Below are 21,092 nucleotides of genomic sequence, written 5' to 3'. Positions count from 1 at the left end.
AGGCAACAGGTGTACTGGAGAACGAATCCACTCAGTAGGTGCTTTCAAATTGAAGCTCCCGGGTAGCCCTCTGGGACCCGAGTGAGATTACTGGGTCGTGTGTGCCTCCTGCACCTTTCAAATAGCAGCGTAACCTACCTGTTAAATCATCAACTTGGCAATTTATGGGGGATCCCGCCTCTTTGATGATGTGGTGAGTGAAGCATCACACAGCCACAGGGTATCCCCTGTTCCATGTGCTCTTTCTGTTTAAAGTTCCAGAGTAACTGGGCGAGCCATTTCCCCCTTTCAAATAGGTGGAGGAGGATGCCCGGGTAAGTTTTACTGGGTTCCCTGACCATCTTTCAGGTAGGTCTGGTACCTGGGTGGATTTTTGACCCGGTATGCCCAGTTTGGCCCTTTCAAATAGATCTGTACCTGGGTCTTCAACCTAATAAATTGCCTGGTTAACGCCATTTTACAAGGCAATTTGAGAGGGCCTCGTGACTCTGAAGGGACTCTCTTTTTCTCTTTAAGGGTAATTGGGTGACACTAATAATGACCTTTGACTTCCTTATCGCAGACAGAAAGCAATTTTGTGTAATATTTCATGTTCTGTTCTATTCCATGACAATAAAAGAAATCTTCAATCTTAAATCATTGATATAGATGACAATCATCAATGAGCAATTGAACCCTGAGGCAGACCACTAGTCACACACCCCCAGTCCGCTAAACATCCTTCCGCTATGCTTCCATGAAGCCAATTTTCGATCTAATCTGTTACCTCACCTTGAATCCCTTGCATTTTAACTTTCCAGAACAGCCTCTTGTGTGAAATCCACTTTAGGACTTTAACTTTCTTCCAACTTTGCTTATGTTAGTTTTATCAAAGCAACAACTCTGCATTTGTTTTTGAACTATTATTCCACTAATAATTTGCTTTCATTTAAATTTCAATCCTAATTTATATGTAAATATTTTGTTTGATATTCTTAAAGAGATTGCATTATTTTTCCCCATCATATGTAAGTAAAGACTCTGGATCTGATTGCAAATGGCTGTGGCCTTGCTTGTCCTGGAGAAATTCTCAAATAATGTTTTGTACATATGTCACTTTGGATTAATGGGTTTGCTGCAGGAAATGAGTTAGGCACAGGTTAACAAAGAAAAATAATTTTAACCCTGTCAGAAAGCTCATTTTGTTTTCATTAAATGATGTTTACTTCAAGCTGTGCACAGCTCTTCAGAAAATCACAATCTAATTTGGAAACTAGTCAGCAATGTAGCAAGGTCATCTCAACCAATGCTTGTGGGTGGCCTTGAAGGCAGTAACAAGGCAGATAAAAGCAGGAAGAGATATTGTCCTCCTGCATGAATGCTTCATAATTGTGCTTTCACACTTAACACCAATGCGCTCTGGAGTGTGTTCTTTGTTGATATCATATAAAGTACACAATGGGTGTAATTGTCTTTCAATGAAAATATAAAGTTGGTGATAATGAAATTCCACTCTGGTGATGCTGTTATCAATAAATGGAAGGGAATAACACCTCCAGGACTAGGTTCGCGGCCTCATTCTGGACTCTCCTTGAAAATCAACTGAGCACCTAATCTGAGATTTGTACTGGAGAGTAACAAAGCATAGACACAGGCCTTTCAGCCCACTCATCCACACTATCCAGATTCTGAGCAATGAACAAGGGAACTGTTACTGAGCTAGTGTTCCATAGAAGGATTCAAGGCAGAAGTTGTTTCATGGACTCATTGGGTCAGGAACTGTGAACACAATGAGGCTATGCAACAACTTCTAGCACAGAATCCTGGAGTGGAACACTACCTCAGCACCAGTTCCCTTGATCATTGTGAACACGGTTCTATGTTCATTTACATTCAGGAATGCAACATGTCTCCCACACATTGTTGCATTGGATTGAAAAGCATATTCTATCACTTCTTCTTTCTTTGGCTTGGCTTCGCGGATGAAGATTTATGGAGGGGTATGTCCACGTCTGCTGTAGGCTCGTTGGTGACTGAAAAGTCCGATGCGGGACAGGCAGGCAGGGTTGCAGCGGTTGCAAGGGAAAATTGGTGGGTTGGGGTTGGGTGTTGGGTTTTTCCTCCTTTGTCTTTTGTTAATGAGATGGGCTCTGCGGTCTTCTTCAAAGGAGGTTGCTGCCCGCTGAACTGTGAGGTGCCAAGATGCACGGTTGGAGGTGAGATCAGCCCACTGGCGGTGGTCAATGGGGCAGGCACCGAGAGATTTCTTTAAGCAGTCTTCTTCACCTCTGTCTCGGTGGCCAGTGGAGAGCTCGTCATATAACACGATAACACGATCTTGGGAAGGCGATGGTCCTCCATTCTGGAGATGTGACCCACCCAGCGTAGTTGGGTCTTCAGCAGCATGGATTTGATGCTTGCGGACTCTGCCAGCTCGAGTACTTCAATGTTGGTGATTAAGTCATTCCAATGAATGTTGAGGATGGAACGGAGACAGCGCTGATGGAAGTGTTCTAGGAGCCGTAGGTGATGCCGGTAGAGGACCCATGATTCGGAGCTGAACAGGAGCGTGGGTATGACAACGGCTCTGTACACGCTGATCTTTGTGTGTTTCTTCAGGTGGTTGTTTTTCCAGACTCTTTTGTGTAGTCTTCCAAAGGCGCTATTTGCCTTGGCGAGTCTGTTGTCTATCTCTTTGTTGATCCTTGCATTAGATGAAATGGTGCAGCCGAGGTAGGTAAACTGGTTGACCGTTTTGAGTTCTGTGTGCCTGATGGAGATGTGGGGGGGCTGGTAGTCATGGTGGGGAGCTGGCTGATGGAGGACCTCAGTTTTCTTCAGGCTGACTTCCAGGCCAAACATTTTGGCAGTTTCCGCAAAACAGGACATCATGCGCTGGAGAGTTGGCTCTGAATGGGAAACTAAAGCGGCATCATCTGCAAAGAGTAGTTCACGGACAAGTTGCTCTTGTGTCTTTGTGTGAGCTTGCAGGCGCCTCAGATTGAAGAGACTGCCATCCGTGCGGTACCGGATGTAAACAGCGTCTTCACTGTTGAGGTCTTTCATGGCTTGTTTCAGCATCATGCTGAAGAAGATAGTAAAGAGGGTTGGTGCGAGTACGCAGCCTTGCTTCACACCGTTGTCAATGGAGAAGGGTTTGGAGAGCTCATTGCTGTATCTGACCCGATCTTGTTGGTTTTCGTGCAGTTGGATAACCATGTTGAGGAACTTAGGGGGGCATCCGAGGTGCTCTAGTATTTGCCAAAGCCCTTTCCTGCTCACGGTGTCAAAGGCTTTGGTGAGGATATTCTATTACAGTATACATCTTAAACACTCAAATTTCAAAATTGCATATTGTAGTATTTCAAGTTACTGTTTTTAACTGTTTCTCTTTCCAAAGATGTTGCTTCACCAGCTGAGTGTTCCAGAATTTTCTGTACTTTTTAATTTTATTTCAGGTTTCCTGCATCTGCAGTTTTTTTTAAAAAAAACTTTGTTTACTGTGATTGTTGGAAATCAATATCCTAGCCCAAGCACATAAATCAGGAATAGACCAGGCTCCAAACCATCTTCAAGATTTTGATGATATTGAGGTATGAGCTGGTACGTGATAAATAACATTAGCACTAGACATGTGCTAGTCACTGATGACCTCCAACAAATGATCCTGATCATCTCCCCTGTATATTCAGCAGTATAACTCGTGTTTGGTGGCATGGTAGCATTGCGATTAACACAACACTATGACTGTACCAGTGACAAGGGTTCAATCTGATATTGTCTGAGAAGTTTGCATGTGGCTGCATGGTGTACTGGTTTCCACCCACATTCCAAAGATGAATGGGTTAGTAGATTAATTGGTCATATGGGTGTAATTAGGTGCCATTGGCTCATTAGATCAGGAGCAACTATTTCTATGCTATATCTCTCATCTATCCTAAATCCTACCTCATGACCATTGGCTGGCAGTGTAAATGGACCATTTATTTAAATACAATGGCTGCACAATCAGTTTGGAGAAGGTAATCTGCAATGTGATAGTTTTTGACTTCCCAAAGTCTCTCTGTCACCTACAAGGAAATATTATTTACTTGTCCTTGAAGAATGCAGTATCAACATCATTCAAGAAGCTTCACACCATCTAGGAAAATGTGTTCCCCGAGAGCTCGTTACTCCTCCATCCAAACCACGCATTCTCTTCTCTTCATCACTGGTGCATTGTGGCTAGAAGATCAAGTCTGCACAAACTGCACAATTGCAAGTTGCCAAGACTTTGTGACAAAGGCTGAGACAGGATGCTATCAGGAAGTCATGCAGGTGAAAATAGGTGGTGGTGAAGGAATAAATGTGTGATCAAGAGCTCATTATGGGGTTAAAAGCTTTGATTCACTTTCAAAGAGTTTTCAGTGAGGGAACAGGGTTAGGCACAGGGCAAAAACTTCACTCATCCTATTATTTTTATGGAGGAATATAACTGCTAACTGAGAACGGGGTGCCAGATAGACAACATGATAACTTGGATAGAGTGGAGACTCCAAGAGAGTGGTAAGACAGAACTGAATATCGTCAGCATGCATGTTGAAATTGGCACAGCATTCTTTCATTTGTTCAAATATCCACAACCCCCTTGTACAATCAGTGCGACTTTGGACTCTTCTCCAATTAAATTTTCATCGGACGAGCATCATAAATTCCTTTTTTTCTCTTGCAAATCTCTATCCTTGTGCTGTTTTCTACAGAATGAAGTGCAGCATAATTGTCTGCTCTTGTTATGAATACTGTACTTGCTGTAACTCCCAATTTAGTCAACAATCCAACGGTTATATGAACTCATGCAGTTATGTGAAACCCACTTGTAAGTCTATGGTCCTGCAAGGGAGGGCACCAATGGAAAAATTCCAATATTGACTTCCTTTGCGAACAAATATGCACCATGTCTTCATCTCAAAGACACCTACCAGACATGATCTCACCTGTAGAATCCAAGGGGTCAAGAACACAAAGATTTCACACATAGATCCCATCAGAGGATTGTCCCTCCACTGCTGCAAAGTCAGATTTTCCACCTGCAGCCATCTTCAATATATTTAAAAGGTTAATTAAAGTGGATACTTGCTCCTTTCTCATTTTCTGCTTTGGAGAATCCTCCAATCTGCTTTGATGCTCAGCCATCTTGGTGTCAAGACAAGGCTCCATTGAAGACATCAGATGGAATCCTTCTGAATGGAACATCCACGATGAAACTTTTAATCCATGGGACGATTTATTTGAGATCTGTCTAAGGGATTGCAGGAGCTGGGTTTTTAGATTTTGTTGGATATCACCACATGCCATCGCCTTAGAATTTTTAAGTATTGTGAAACATAGAGTTGATACAAGCAAGTAAAGACCTGTCTCATCTGTGTTGTTATGGGCCCAGAGGACCCCAAAACCCAGCAGCAATAGAAATTCACCAAGACAAAGGTTACTTAAACAAAAGTTGCTTTTAATTATCTTTAAACATGAAAACACGATCAAACTCTAATTATCACTATTAACTTAACTTAATCCCCTTCTAATTCTAAGCACAAATGTATGTAATGTGTGTGTAAGTTTAGAAGAGTTCTTTGGTTCACAATCCAATCTCACTTCTCACTCCTCTATTTTCACCGGTATCAGGCAATTCTTATACTCTGCACAGAATTTAACATTTATGAATCTTCATCAGGCTTTGGTGCTTGAAAGGTAAATGGTTACCACTCAGGAAGGATTTTTTGTCAGTTTTCAGAGAGAGATTTGTTACTCATTGAACACAAACTAATTCCTTCCAATCAGACTTCAGTGTCTTGCTGAAGAAACTTGCCCCATCAGGATTTTCTTGATGATAACCCCTTTCTTTCAGGTCACCACAGAGTTCCTTTGCTGTTTCCTTTGTCTCAGGTGAAACATTATACAGCCGGCCATTTCCTCTTGTATGGACCACAAGGGCTTTGAATAGGCTGAACTAAGAACTCACAACCCGTCTTTAAAATGGTTTTTCCACAAGCTTGCCAGCTTGTCCTGTTCCAGTCCCAGTTGCTGCTGCTGAACTGTAGAATGGAATTCTCTCTCTCTCTCTCTCTCTCTCTCACTCTCACTCATAGAAAACCACATGGCCCTCTTAGAACAGCAAATTGCACTTAGACAGACTGTGGAACTAGACCTAATCTTCCGAGTCCGTTTATCTGTTGCTTTCCAAAACAACAGTCCATTGCTCCACAGCATGTCCAATTAACACCTACTTGTGAAGTCTCTATAGGCATTCTTCAAAGTTTTTGCAAAGACATTTGGAGCCTGGACTATCTGGCTTGAGCAGAGCTCTGGCATTTTAAATGAGATCTGTGTTGTGATGTGTTTGTTTGTGACCTACACTAAAAAATCCCCACTATTTATCTCCTTTAAAATATATCTATCCAATATAAAATATAACATAATCCAACACAATGTACAAACAATGTTATGACTGAATCTATTGTTACAGTCAAAAAGGTTTTAAATAGAATGATTGAGGAAAAATAAAATAAACATTTAATTTTTTAAAAATCTGACTCAGAGAAGATAGCAGTAAAAAAATTACTGAATACAATATCACTTTCTCCTTAGAAATCTGAGTAGATTGAGAACCCAGGAAATTATTAACCAAGCTGTTGGAGAAGATCCTGAGAGACACGTGAAGCAATATTGCAGCTATCTCAGACCTTAGTTAATCCTCATTTGTTCAATTCAGGTCACCTCACCGCAGGAAGGTAGTAGATGCTATAGAGAGGGGCAGAGGAGATTTACAAGGATGTTGCCTGGATTGGAGAGCATACTTTATGAGGATAGGTTGAGTTAACTTGATCTTTTCTCCTTGGAGCGATGGAGGTTGAGAGGTGACCTTAGTACAAGTGTGATATAAGAGGTCATTTTTTACACAGATTGGTGGGCAAATAGAATTCACTCCCAACTACAGTGATGAAGACAAGTACAATAGGATCTTTTAAAAGACTATTAAAGACGTACAAGTAATTGAGAAAAGTAGGGGTAAATTCTATGCAGTTGTTAGAGTAGGTTCTTAGGACAGCACAACATGGTGGACTGAAGAGACTGTACTATAGTGTAGATTACTATGTTCTATAGTTTCTTTAGGATTAAATTGTTAGCATATATCAAGGGTTCTACTAATATTGTACCATGATAACAGTTTTGTTTTATGGGCTGTCTTGTTAAGCCGATAGAATATTGAACAACATGCCCTAAAGTGGGAACTGTAATTCAGTTAAAGCATTGTCGAAATTGAACAGCACTTTGGTCAGACCGGACCTGAGTGTAATGTTCATTTGTGGTTGCTAAGAAACCGGGAAGACAGTTGCTTCTGGAAGCGCAGAGAAAAGTGACAAGCATAATCCCAAGTGAAAGGAAGTCCACAGTATAAAGAATGACTGGAAGAAAATGAATTTTTTTTAGGCTAAAAGAAGCAAGAACTGAGAGGAGACATTAAAGGTGTTATTAGGTAGTAAGTGATATGGATAAATATCTGGAATACATTTTCTTATTGAAATCTGGGCATTTATTAGTTTAACTCACCCTAAAGCACTGTAAAAGGCAAGTGAGAGTTTCTATTCAGAGGAATGATAGAACATTGAACAATACAGCATCCAAGTAGCCCTTTCAGCGATGATGTCAGAGTTTGATGCCCAAATTAAACTAAAACTGTTGTTTGCACTTGCATATATCTGTTTATTGCCTGTACATTCATGTGTCTATCTAAAAGTCTCTATAATACTATTGTTCTTACTTCCACCCCTACTCCTGATAGCCTGTTCCAGGCACATACCACTCTCTGTGTAAAAACGTCTGTCACCCCTTCCCCATGTTAAATGTTTGTCCTCTAAAATATGTCATTTTTTACCTTGAAAAAGATATTGACTGTCTACACTATCAATGCCTCTCATAATTTTATAAACTTATCGGCCTCTGAGGGTCTCCTGATGCTCTGGAGAAAACAACGTTTGTCCATCCTCTTCCCTGAGCTTGTACCCTTAATCAGGTAATATCCTGATAAATTTCTCTTGCCTGCTTTCCAAGCACTCCACATCCTTCTTGTAATGTGGTGATCAAAATTGCACACAATACTCCAAGTGCAGCCTAGACAAAGTTTTACATAGATATGGTATGATTTCCTTACTCTTGTAGTCAATGAAAGAAAAGTATAGAAAACCACTGTTCTGATCGTACCTTATTGACTTGTTATGTGCACGGTTTCATATCTCCAAAGGACATGGACAAATGACAATTTTTCTCAAGCAAAATATTTCAGTAACAATTGGGTCTAGAGCAGTGATTCTCAACCTTCCCTTCCCACTCACATACGCAATCCCTTACTAATCACAGAGCACCGATGGCATAGGGATTACTTAAAATGGTATGTGAGTGGAAAGAAAAAGTTGAGAACCACTGGTGTAAAACCTCAAGCTTTTCTGGATTAAACTCCATCTGACATTTTTCTTGCCCATATCTGTAACTATTTTATTCATTGATAGCCCCCTCCACTGTCTGCAGTTCTACCATTCTTAGTTTCACCTGAAAATTTACTAATCTACCCCTCCTACTTTTTCATCCAAGTCATTTATATACATAATTAGAAACAACAGGTGTTTCAGCACCATTCCCTCTTATCATGGACCACCAGCCAAATAATCATCCTTTCACCATTATCCTCCATGAGCAAACTAATTTTGCATCTAAACTATCCTGTTTATCTTCATCTTCTGGATCAACCTACCACAAGAGACCATGTCAAATACCTCACTAAATTTCATGTAGACAACATCCACTGCCCTACCTTCATCAACCATCTTCATAATCTTGTCAAGAAATTCAGTCAAATTTGTAGGACATGAGCTGTCCCTCACACAACCATGTTGATTGTTCCTAATCTGACTAAGTCTTTCCAAATGTGTGTAATTCCTATTCCTAAATATCTTCTCTAATAACTTTCATATGGCTGATAAACCTCACTGGTCTACAGTTTCTGTGATTATCCCTATTTACCTTCTTGAACAGGAGAAGAGCATTAGCTACTCTCCAGTCCTCCAGGACCTCACCTACCTCTAACGAGGGCTCAAAGACCTTCATCAAGGCCCTAGCAATCTCCTCTCTTTCAATAACCTGGGATATATCATATCTGGCCCTGGACACGTAAAACCTGCCATCATAAAATGGCCTAATGTATTAGTATTCTCTACACTGCTCTCACTTGTCCTTCTTCTTGATGAATAGAGATGCAAATAATTCCTTTAGTACCAAGCCTGCTTCCTCCAAGCATAAATTTCCTCATTTGCCCTTGAGTGATCCTATCCTTTCCCTAATGCCTTTTTCATCCTGCTCCCCAAGGCTACTTGTGTGATCCGTAATGCCCTGGTTAAATTCTTTCTTTTCATCTTAATATTCTTCCAGCACCCTGTCTGATGGTAGCATCCTAAACCTTACATCTTCTTCTTTTAACCTTGTTGATGAAATTCACAACCTATTTTGTTATTCCTGTCCTTTACCATCCCTGTCCTTCATCCTTACTGGAATATGTCAAGTTGGCTGGTCCTTGACCAACTCCCACATCTCACTTTTAAACTTGATCGATAACGGCTGCTTGAATAAAATCTGGAATGTGCTCTTTAATCAAGTGTGATTGTTTGATTACAAATTTAAAACGGTGGAGCACAGAGACAAATAAAGGAAAAAAATGTGTCTTTATCCCAAAAATTATGGAGGCCACTGTACACAAAGATCTGTCCAGGGCAAACAAGATCAGGTTGCAGCACTTTGTCATTATTGAGAGAAAAACAAAGTTTTATTTGACAGTGCCACATCATCTTGGAAAGTGTTAGAAAGTTGTCAAAATGTCAAAGCAGTGATACTAATGGGAGTTGCCTGAAGAATTTTGGCTGGTATTTTGAGACTGATGCATGTTTGTTTACTCTGTGCATTGCCTATCAGTAATTTAAACTTATGATTTAAGCTCACTTTTCACTTTTTGGCTGCTGGTTTTGTTTCAGCTGAAAGAAACAACATTGTAAATCCTCTCAAAGTTGTTCAGAATGCCACATTAAGCAGCTATATCAATATCTGTCCTCACATATCAGCTCAACCTAATCTTTCAGCATGACAGGCTGTTTAGAACATAGAACAGCTCAGAATAGTACCTTTGGCCCCTCTATTTTACTATCATCCATATGCCTGTCTAAGAGTCTTTTAAATGCCCCTAATCTTTCAGCTTTCATCATCACTGGCATTCCAGGCACCCACAACTCTCAGTGTAAAATAAACTCACCCCTGATGTCTCCCCTAAACTTCCCTCCCTTCACTTTGTATATATGTCCTCTGGTGTTTTGTATTTCTGCCCTGGGAAAATACCACAGGCTGTTCATCTTATCTATGCCTCTCAGAACCTTATAGATTTCTATCAAGTCCCCTCTCATCCTTCTTTGTTCTAAAGAGAAAAATCCCAGCTCTGCTAACCTTGCCTCTTAAGACTTATTTTTTTCAATCCAGGCATCATCCTGGTAAATCTCCTTTGCACCCACTTCATAGCTTCCACATCAATGGTTCTCAACCTTTTTCTTTCCACTCACATACTACTTTAAGTATTCCCTATGCGATTGGTGTTCTGTGATTAGCATAGGGATTACTTAAAGTGATGTGAGTAGAAAGAAAAAGATTGAGAACCACTGTTCTACATCCTTCCTATAATGAGGTGACAGGAACTGAACACAATATTCGAATTGTGGTCTCACTAGAGATTCGTAAAGTTGCAACTTGACCTCTCTACTCTTGAATTCAATCCCCCTATTAGTGAAGCCCAGCATCCTCTTGGCGTTCTTAATTATCTTATCGACCTGTGCAGCAACCTTGAGAGATGTATAGATTTTGACCCCAAGGTCCCTCTACATTGTTATGAATCTGACCATTAACCCTTAAAATGCATCACCTCACACTTATTCAGATTGAACTCCATCTGCCACTGTTCCATGCAATTCTGTATCCTTTTGTAACCTATGACAACCGTAGGGTTAATCCAACAAACAAGCTATACATGTAACAATACAAACTATTCAAATTACTGTGCAACTTCAGTGTTTGCTGCACACTGAAATCTGTATTTGATACTTTAATGAATGTTTCACAATAATAAGTAACTTCATTGCAACAGTTTAAGACCATTCAGAAGTTTTTAGAGAGACAAATGGATTGTGGTTTGCATACAGTTAGCACATGGTTGGCCAAGCGGGCAGCACAGTTAGCGTAGCAGGTGGCATGTTTAGCTTAGCAGCTAGTGAAACGCTATTACAGCTCTAGCAACCCTGATTTAAATCTCGTGCTGTCTGTAAGGAGGTTGTACATTTTCCCTGTGTCTGTATGGGTTTCCTCCAGGTGCTCCGATTTCCTCCCACACTCCAAAACATAAGTAAATTTGGGTGAAATTGGACATCACAGGCTCTTGAGTGAGAACGGCCTGTTGCCGTGATTTATGGCTAAATTTAAATTTTAAAATTAAAAATTTTAAATTTACATTAAAAATTTTAAAAAATAAAATGTATATTTATAATTTAAATTACTTCTGCTTTCAAAACATTTAATTGTAGTTTAAATATCAGCTCCTCAGGCCAAGTATCAATAAAAAAATGAATATGATCTGAAACCAATGTTTTATCTTACAGAGAGATTTATTCTGTTTTACAATGGTCATTCACTGAATTCAAAATTCAGAGGTGCAAAGGGACTGCCCTAAAGGTTAACCTCCCTGTTGAGTTAGGGATGAAGGAGGCAAAAGCAATATTAGCATTCATATCTAGAGGAATAGGATATAAGAGCAAAGATGTGATCTTGAAGCTTTCTAATCAACTAGTGAGGCCTTACTTGGAGTAGGTGTAGAACTTTGGTCTCTTCATTTAAGGAAGGATGTTCTGGCATTAGAGCAGGTTCAGAGAAGATTCACAAGAATGATTTCTGAAATTAATGAATTAGCATATGAGAAACATTTGACAGCTCTCGGGCTGCACTCCTTGGAGTTCAGAAGAATTGGCTTGGGGTCGGTGGGGGGCGGGGGGGTGGGAGGTTGGTGGGTGGTGTGGATCTCAAATGTTGAAAAGCCTGGACAGAGTAGTTGTGCCAAAATGGTTTCAAGGTAAAAGAGGGCATAAACATCGGATTGAAGGGTGCTCATTTAAAACAGAGATGCAGAGGAATTTCTTTAGCCAGAGAGTGGTATTAGCTACCACGGGTGACTGTGGATGCCAAGTCATTGGATGGATTTAAGGCATAGATTGATAGGTATCTGAATAGTCAGGGTATCACAGGTTCTGGAGTGTGGGGCTGAGTGGGAAAATAGGTCAGGAATGGCAAAGAGGACGATGGAAAAAATGGCCTACTTCTGCCCTTATGTAATGCAATGTTATAAAAAGATTGAATCACATATACAGTCGCAAAGTGAGAAAATCAACCAACTATTTTGACACAGTATTGCCCTAGAAACAATCATTAACAGATATAAATTAGCTAAAATGCTAGCATTAATCTTCACTTAGAGTCATACAAGCTTTAATGCTTAGTTGAAGGATTGAAGTGTCAGCTGAATGATGGCAACTCAGGTGGGAGATGCTCCCTCAGTACTTCTTCCTCTTCTTCGACTGTCCCTCAGGTTCAAGAATAACTCTCTTCCACCCTGGTTTTATGGGTGACAGGAGAGGCTGATACAGGAACTGCGTGCCCTCAGGTTTCTCATCTGTGAAACCTGCCAAAGGATGAAATGAAACATAAAACCATTGATGCCAGTAATCTGAAGTAAAAACATAAAAAAACAGTGTCTCTGGAAGGACAAGTAGGGTTAATGGTTATTGATTTTTTTCCTCTGTATTGCACAGTCAGTTTGTTTACATTTCTTTATTTGTTTACATGTGCACGTTGAGTACAATTTTATTTGCACTAACAATAAATGGTAATTTTGCCCCACCTATAGGAAAAAGAATCTTAGGGTTGTATGTGATGTCATGTATGTAATCTGACAACAAATCTGAATTTTGAACTTTGAACTTAGGACTCTGCTCATAGTTTATGGGCCCCATTCTACCTAAGTTTTTAGCCTCTAAATCCTCCCTACGACTGAACCAATGAACAATACAGACTAAAGGTATGACATTTTTCAGGTATATGATGAACCCTCTGTATCATCCAACTACAGAAGCAGCACATTAAGTTGCATAGACAACTATTTTCTTTATTGGAATACTGTTCTCGTTTATGTAATTCTTAATCTCTTTGAATATAGTCAGTCCCTTAGTATCTATTTAATCCTCTGGCAAACAGCACTTCTTCCATCAGCTCGTTTCCAATCCAGAATATGCTGTAAGTCATTAGAAGAGTGTCGTTCCCTGCAGAGTGGATTTGTCTAATTGTAAAGAAAATTTCTTGGATTGTAATGAAATAGCTAGTTGTTTTTCAATGTCCCTTGCCATCTCATCAATTCTTCTGGAAATAGTGGAATTGCTCAAAGAAATTTCCTGAATAGCTACATTGGAATTTAAGTTCATGATGTCAGATATTATAATGGATAGTCAAGGTAAAATAAGTGACTCAGTGATGTTATGCGTATTTCCACGCTTAGCAATTTATTCACTTGTATGATGCAGAAGAAGACTCTTTTCCTGTCTCTGAGACATTTCATTAATCATGTGTTTGTGTGTGACTTTCTCTGAAAATATTTGAAAGGGTTTGAAGCAATCCAACAGTCTATAATTCTTCTCGATATGTAAGCTAAATGTTGCTTTAGCTTACGTGGCTTCGTCCTTACATTTGAAAATGTTTTCAAACAAATAAAACATATGGACAGAGAAGGAATTTGCGAAGATGTAACAAAACTATACGATAAGTATTTCACCGAATAAGATCATAAGACCATAAAACAGGAGCAGAAATAGACTATTCCATCCATTTAGTCTGCTGCCCTGACACTTAGTTATGAACTGATCCATTTTTCCACCCAGCCCCAATGCCCAGCAATCTCCCCATACCCTTCAATGCCTTGGCTAATCAAAAATCTATCAATCTCTGCCTTAAATACACCCAATGACTTGGCCTCCACAACTGTCTGTGGCAACAAATTCCACCCTGTGCCTAAAGAAATTCCTCCACATCTCTGTTCTAAGCAGACACACTTCAATCCTGAAGTTGAGCTTTCTTTTACTAGACTCTCCCTCATGGGAAACAACCTACTCTGTCTATGACTTTCACCTAAATTCCAATGAATACAGGCCAAGAGCTATCAAAAGCTCCTCATATGATTATCCTTTCATTCTTGGAATCATCCTTGTGATGTGATACACTTTATTGTCATTATACTGGAAAACCAGCCAATGAAACATGATTAGCATCGACTGGAATATAAAATAGAATGTAATACAATAAACACATACAATGAAAAAAAAGCCACACAATAAACCATGTACAATAACTGCAATATTCTAAAATATGTTGTTAAAAAAATTACTGATTCTGAATTATAAAATGCAGCACCGCTCAATGCCGTGAATTGATAATTAACATTATCACAGTTTCATGAAAAAAGCTCTTTTTAAAGCCTGGTATTCTCGAGTGAAGGCTCCTATAGTGTCTGTCCGATGGTAGAAGAGTAAATGGTTAGGGTGTGTTGTGTCTTTAATGATATTCCTCGCCCTGTCCAAACATCATTCCCTATAGATAGATTTGTTGGTAGGAAATTGCATTCCAACAATCCGTTGGACAGATTTCACTACCCACTGGAGTGCCTTCCTATCTTGTGCAGAACAATTCCCTACCACACTGAAATACTACATGTCAGTACACTCTCAGTAGTACATCTATAGAAATCCAACAGCCGTCTGGTGTGGAGGTGTAACTTTGTCACACATCTCAAAAAATAATGATGTTGTTGTGCCTTTTTGATCAACAATGATGAACTCAAAGACCATGTGAGGTCATCAGAGACATGGAGCCCCCAGAAATATGAAGCTCTGTCAACACTCCACCACTGCTCCATTGAATGTGGCTTCCCACCTGTCTAAAATCCACATGATCTCTTTTGACTTCTAGGTATTGAGTAAAAAATTGTTCTCAGCACACCACAAAGCTAGGTGCTGAATCACACACCCCTATAGGTCGTTTCATCATCCCCTGTAATCAGGCTGACCATTGTGGGAACTTTAAATTAAGTCTGAGTTTTTCATTGGAATGCAGTCAGTGGTAAAGATGGAATACAAAAGGGGACTCAGCACACAACCCTAGGGCATTCCAGTATTTGAGGTGATACTGGAGGAGAAAATATTGCCCAACCTAACAGACGGGGGTCTATTAGTAAGGAAATCCAGAATCTAATTCCAAAAGGATGAGCTGATACCATACGAACAAAGTTTGGTGATCAGCTTTAATGGTACAACAGCGTTGAAAGCCAAAATATAATTAATAAATAGTAATTTTACATAAGAGTTTGGTCAATCCAGAAGAGTCATGGTAGAGTGTGGCATTGTTGAAATGGTATCCTCTGTCGACACGGTGGGAGAGCTGATTTTGATTCATAATGGCAGGCAAACAAGATTTCAGATGAGATAAAACCAACCTCCCAAAACATTTTGCGATGATGGGAGTAAGTGGAATGGGATGGTAGTTATTCAGACTCATGGCGGTCAAGCGCTTTGGAACAGGCATGATTATAGCACTCTTAAAACTTGTTGGAACAACAGCCTTGGCCAAGGACAGATTAAAAATATCTGTAAAAACCTCTAGCAATTGATCTGTGCAAGCTCTAAGCACTCGACCAGTCATGCCATCTGGTCCAGTTGCCTTCTGCACATTCACCCTACTAAGGATGGCCCATACATTCATTATAGGAAACGAGAGAGGTGAATATCCTCCAATGTCAGCACATCCTTTCTTCAAGGAGGATCCTGAAACTGCTCACAATACTCCAAATGGGGTCTAAACAGTACCTAATAAAGCCTCAACATCACATCCTTGCTTTTATATTCTATTCCTCTTGAAATGAATGCTACCATTTCATTTGCCTTCTTCATGGATGCAACATACACGTTTACCTACATGCTATCTTGCATAAAGACTCCCAGGTCCATTTGCATTTGGATATTTTCAATTTTCTCCCCATTTAGCAAATAATCTGTTTGTTTATTTTTCTCTATCAAAGTGCCTGACCATACATCTTATGACATTGTTTTTATTTGTCACCTCTCTGCCCATTCTCCTAATCTGTTTAAGTCCTTCTGCGGCCTCCCTGTTTCCTCAACACTACCTTGACCACAAAGCCATTCATTCCATAATCCAAATCATCAATATACAACATAAAAAGAAGCAGTCCCAATACCAATCCCTGTGGAATACTGCTAGCAACTCGTAGCCAACCAGAATATTATCCCTGTATTCTGATTCTCTGCTTCCTACCAATCAATCATTGATCTACCCATGCTTGTATGTCTTCTGTTATACCATAGCTCTTACCTTGTTAAGTAGCCTCATGTTTGGCACCTTATCAAAAAAATAATGCAGGAGGCAGTATTCTATGAGTGGGTGTTGGTGACAAAGTTACAAAAGAATAATCCCTTTGAAATGCTGAAAGGGAAGGAAAGGGAAATGTGTCTGGTGGAAGGATTTTTTGAAAGCAGAAGAAATTGTGAATCTTTTGAATACTCAGAAGATGAGGACCAGGGGATTTCTCCTCTGGCTCTGTTCACCAGAAAGGTTTTGGGTGGGGGGGGGGGGGTAAGAGCAGAGGTGTGGGAAATGGATGAAATGTGGTCAAATGCTCTTCCAATGATGTTTGAGGTGAAACCATTGTTTAGAATGAAGGAGATAATCTCAGAGGCATCTGTGTAAATGCAATAGATCGGCCAGAGATGCAGGAACTAGGAGATACTGGAGCTGGATGAGAGAAAGCATAGATGAGTGGTACAGGGATCTGTATACTTGAAATGGATGTTAGTAGCAAGCTTGAGATAAAACAGTATAGAGAAAGAATCAGAGATGAAACCTGTTTGTGGAGGAGTGTGGATATGGACAAAAAAGGTAGTGAAATGTTTGAGCTCTATATGAGTGCAAGAAGCAGAGCCAATCTAGTTGATGTCCTGAGGTAAGAGCACCAGGAGGGGTTCTGAGTAGAAATGAAAGAAAAAAAAACTGAGAAAGTTTGTTTGACAATCACTGACAGTGAAAAATGTTCAAAAATATTCAAATTAAACCTTACATCAAATATTTAGAAGTACATTAATTTTTTAAAAAAATAGACACTTGAGGAAAAATAATTAGAACTGAAAATTGCAAAGAATATGTAAAACTTTCTAATGAACAATTAAGAAGTTTAAATTAAGTTACTTAATTCAAAAACTATGTTCTCCTTTTCTTTTGGGTCTCCAAGAATGAAGATGTTCTGCTTCCCTTCAGTTTGGTTGGCTCTGAGGTGGCTGATGAAGTCAATGTGGGAATAGGTGACTTCTGCAAACAGAGGGGAAGGTATCTGGGGAGAGTCCATGATTATTTTAGGTGGATGTCTGCTCTGTACACAATCCATACACATACTTAGGATTCTCACTAACACTCCAAATGTCTTTCTCCACTCCGGATTTCACAGGCCAGAGATTCTCTGGAACCACTGGAGGTGTTACATTTCTTCACTTGGTCACCTCCCTATAATGGTGCCTCACACTTATCTCATTGTTGCAGCTCACCTTCAGCCAACTTCCTACAGGATGGAGCTAATCTTCAGAACTAAGTGATTACATTCCAGAACTATAGTCACCCCCATCCCACTTCTGGGGCTACGATATGCAGACCATTTTTGTGTTTGCATGTGATCAGCGACCAAATACCAAAGAAGCACTGACAATTTCAGTGGAGTAAACAACAGGATGGGTCTTACTCTCAAAATATGCAACAGTATGGTCATCTATAGCATGTATCCCCAGGTCAAAACTACTCACCAATGGTTGGCATCCTTTTTTTTAGGAATCATCTTGGCAAAAATAGACAAATGAGAGAATTCCTAACTGCCTCCAAAGAACCATCAAAGTGCTCAGTCCTACTCGAAAGTATCAAGTCTGGTTATCTCCAGGCAGCTGCTGCTTCATTTCACCCTACAGGAGGAAGCCTTTCTTGCCACCTTTTCCCAAAGAGATTAGCTAAGCATCAAGAGTTAAGACAACCTGAAGGGTTTATTCCTTAGCTTCATAAACACGAGGTCCTAATTTAAAATCGGAGGTGGCACATATTCTGCCATTACAATCAAGCCAGGACTTGCTAGGAATTGAACAAAGCAATGAGTTTCCAACCAGATGAAGCTGCAACACTGGTTCACATTAAACAGAACAAATATCATGCAAAAGAAAGAGCTAAATGATCCAGTAATCAACAAATCAAGTTAAAGCTCTACAAACATGCCATATCCGGTGAGAATAGAAGTGGGCAATGAAAAAAGTAACTGGAGAAGCAAGCCATAAGAACATTCCCATCTTAAGGTTGATGGGATCAGAATGTAAGACTTGCCAATTAAATATGTTGGATGTAGCATGCTCCAAATCAAGATTATCAAGATTAGTTCAAATAAATCAAAGATTCACTGCATAGTCAAAGAAAAAGTATTAACTATTTAATGACTTCATTTTTCTAGTTAGCTTCACAACTTTATGTTTCCATATGTTCTTCATTAATTTTTTCACATTATCAGTTTTCATGAATACTCATAGACATTTTAGCCATGTGGTCCATAATTACAAGATTTTAGATGGACAATTTATTCGACTGTTCCTGATAAAGTGTATCTCAAAAAAGTCTTTGCTTCTCAGTGTTGGAGATAATAGGAATGATCCCAGCAATGTATCATTGTCGAAGCTGAAAAATTATGACAACTACATTCCCACTGTGACACAAATCAGTTGTTCAAAACTGTCACAGCAGCTTTTCTTGCTGCGCTGTTACCAATTTTTCTAATGAACTCTTCCTTCTCTCAACTGCATAACTGCTGAAGACATAAATGGAAGTGTTTGCCACCAAGTTCATTCAAGAAAATCTCTTAGTTTTAACTGAGTTACCCATCATAACGTAAGCCAGTCTTCAGCCAATTTGATGCACCCTAAACTGCTCTTTGCAGACGATGCCGCTTTAGTTGCCCATTCAGAGCCAGCTCTTCAGCGCTTGACGTCCTGCTTTGCGGAAACTGCCAAAATGTTTGGCCTGGAAGTCAGCCTGAAGAAAATTGAGGTCCTCCATCAGCCAGCTCCCCACCATGACTACCAGCCCCCCCACATCTCCATTGGGCACACAAAACTCAAAACGGTCAACCAGTTTACCTATCTCGGCTGCACCATTTCATCAGATGCAAGGATCGACAATGAGATAGACAACAGACTCACCAAGGCAAATAGTGCCTTTGGAAGACTACACAAAAGAGTCTGGAAAAACAACCAACTGAAAAACCTCACAAAGATAAGCGTATACAGAGCCGTTGTCATACCCACACTCCTGTTCGGCTCCGAATCATGGGTCCTCTACCGGCATCACCTACGGCTCCTAGAACACTTCCACCAGCGTTGTCTCCGCTCCATCCTCAACATCCATTGGAGTGCTTTCATCCCTAACGTCGAAGTACTCGAGATGGCAGAGGTCGACAGCATCGAGTCCATGCTGCTGAAGATCCAGCTGCGCTGGGTGGGTCACGTCTCCAGAATGGAGGACCATCGCCTTCCCAAGATCGTGTTATATGGCGAGCTCTCCACTGGCCACCGTGACAGAGGTGCACCAAAGAAAAGGTACAAGGACTGCCTAAAGAAATCTCTTGGTGCCTGCCACATTGACCACCACCAGTGGGCTGATATCGCCTCAAACCGTGCATCTTGGCGCCTCACAGTTTGGCGGGCAGCAACCTCCTTTGAAGAAGACCGCAGAGCCCACCTCACTGACAAAAGGCAAAGGAGGAAAAACCCAACACCCAACCCCAACCAACCAATTTTCCCCTGCAGCCGCTGCAACCGTGTCTGCCTGTCCCGCATCGGACTTGTCAGCCACAAACGAGCCTGCAGCTGACGTGGACTTTTTACCCCCTCCATAAATCTTCGTCCGCGAAGCCAAGCCAAAGAAAAAAACACGATATCAATCAACAGCTGAGACCACTGAATAGAGCAGATTAGACAAAATCCCAGTGTAGGTACTGAGACCAATTTTACAGATCTATCTGTACTTTTAGCCTAGCTGTTCCAGTAATATTAAAATATTGGCATCTGCTAAAAGTAGACCAAAATGGGCTGTTCACAGAAAGCAGAACAATCCCAATCTCGCTAATTACTGCCCAATCAGTTTGCTGTGTCAAATGGATAGTTATTAACCAATAATCTACTCACTAGCACTAACTTAGGTGAAACCTGAACTACTTAGTTCTAGACCTTCTCATAGCTTTGTTCAGGAACCAAGAATCCAGGTAAAAACACCTTGATCTCCAACAGGCCAAGCATAAACATACTGTGGGAACAAGAGCAGGTTAGAGCCAGGACACACTATCTGATACTCTAATCCAGTGGTTCCCAACCTTTTACTTTCCACTCACCTACCACTTTAAGTATTCCCTATGCCATAAGTGTTCTGTGATTGCTTAAGGTGGTCTGTGGGTGGAAAGAAAAAGTTTGAAAACCACTGTTTTAATCTTTCCAAATTAATTTGTTATGTGCACAGTTTCATAACTCCAAAGGAAATGGGCTAAAGACAATTTTTCTCAAGTAAAATATTTCAGTAATATTTGGGTCTAGAGCAGTGATTCTCAACCTTCCCTTCCTACTCACATACCACCTTAAGCAATCACTTACTAATCACAGAACACTTACGCCATAGGGAATACTTAAAGTGGGATGTGAGTGGAAAGTAAAAGGTTGGGAACCATTGCTCTAATCCCTCTCCTCCATCGACAAAGCACAAATCTGTATTATGATGGAATAGCCTTCCCTTGCCTGGATACCTTCAAGACACTTCATGCATTCAAGAATGAAGCTGCCTATTTGATTGGAAACCAATTACCCAGTTTAAATTTGCATTCTTTC

General features: G+C 40.3%; 1 long non-coding RNA gene across 2 annotated transcripts in view; it reads right to left on the bottom strand.

Moving 5' to 3' along the window:
* Positions 1–6,551: 6,551 nt before the first annotated feature.
* The window catches only part of LOC138755547 (uncharacterized), an 84,069-nt gene continuing 69,528 nt past the window's right edge, over positions 6,552–21,092 (bottom strand). For both annotated transcript variants that reach the window (XR_011352381.1, XR_011352380.1), the window contains one exon: positions 6,552–12,766. This is a non-coding gene — a long non-coding RNA (uncharacterized lncRNA). The remainder of the gene's footprint in view (positions 12,767–21,092) is intronic.

The sequence above is a fragment of the Narcine bancroftii genome, chromosome 2 (genome assembly GCF_036971445.1).
Source record: "Narcine bancroftii isolate sNarBan1 chromosome 2, sNarBan1.hap1, whole genome shotgun sequence".
In the NCBI taxonomy this organism is placed as follows: domain Eukaryota; kingdom Metazoa; phylum Chordata; class Chondrichthyes; order Torpediniformes; family Narcinidae; genus Narcine; species Narcine bancroftii.
Note: the sequence above shows the minus strand (reverse complement) of the source record. Positions and strands in the feature narration are given on the sequence as shown.